This window comes from Asterias rubens, chromosome 6 (genome assembly GCF_902459465.1).
Source record: "Asterias rubens chromosome 6, eAstRub1.3, whole genome shotgun sequence".
Lineage (NCBI taxonomy): Eukaryota > Metazoa > Echinodermata > Asteroidea > Forcipulatida > Asteriidae > Asterias > Asterias rubens.
Genome location: NC_047067.1, coordinates 2,982,953 through 2,983,706, shown reverse-complemented (window position 1 = coordinate 2,983,706; position 754 = coordinate 2,982,953). Strand labels below are relative to the sequence as shown.

At 39.9% G+C, this 754-nt stretch overlaps 1 non-coding gene across 1 annotated transcript; it reads left to right on the top strand.

The window, feature by feature from the left end:
* Positions 1-289: 289 nt before the first annotated feature.
* Trnas-aga lies at positions 290-362 on the top strand. Its single transcript has one exon. It is a non-coding gene; the product is annotated as a tRNA-Ser (tRNA).
* Positions 363-754: the final 392 nt, after the last annotated feature.

Below are 754 nucleotides of genomic sequence, written 5' to 3'. Positions count from 1 at the left end.
TTAAAGGCACTGGACACTACTGGAAACTACTTAACATAATAATAGCATAACATTTTACTTATATAATGGCAGTGGAGAGCTGTTGATAGTATAAAACATTGTGAGAAACAGCTCACTCTGAATTAACGTAGTTTTGGGGGAAAAAAGTAATTTGAGTTAATCACTCAATAAAAGAAAACTTCAGCTGATTCGTCTTTCTTTATCCCCGATGCAAGTTTAACATATCTTATTATCGTTGCGGTACCCGCTACCAAAACATGGGATTCGAACTGCCTCTAGCTACCGGGCAACCTCGGTAGTCTAGTTGGTAAGACACTGCTCTAGAATTGCAAGGGTCGTGGGTTCGAATCCCACCCGAGTTACATGCCTTTGATTTGTTCACATGACTCGGGAAAGTACTGAGTATACAGTGCTAACACACATCGGTGTGTGGGTAAAAATCAAAATTAATATTTTATACATGTTGGGATACACCAAGTGAGAATACCGGTCTTTGACAATAACCAAACATGTCCATGCCTTCTATCAATAAAGAGCCGTGTATCATGAAAACAAATTCGGACACGAGTGGTATCAAGTACGCGGGTATTTGACAATGACGACGACCACAAAAACAACAGTGAAACAAAGTCAGGACATCATTATTCATGCACAGCTCTTCGATTTGTGATGACGATAATCACTGTCAACTTATTCACAATTACACGTTGGGAGCCGTTAAATCCTAACGGTGCACTAACGCTTGGTCATCACT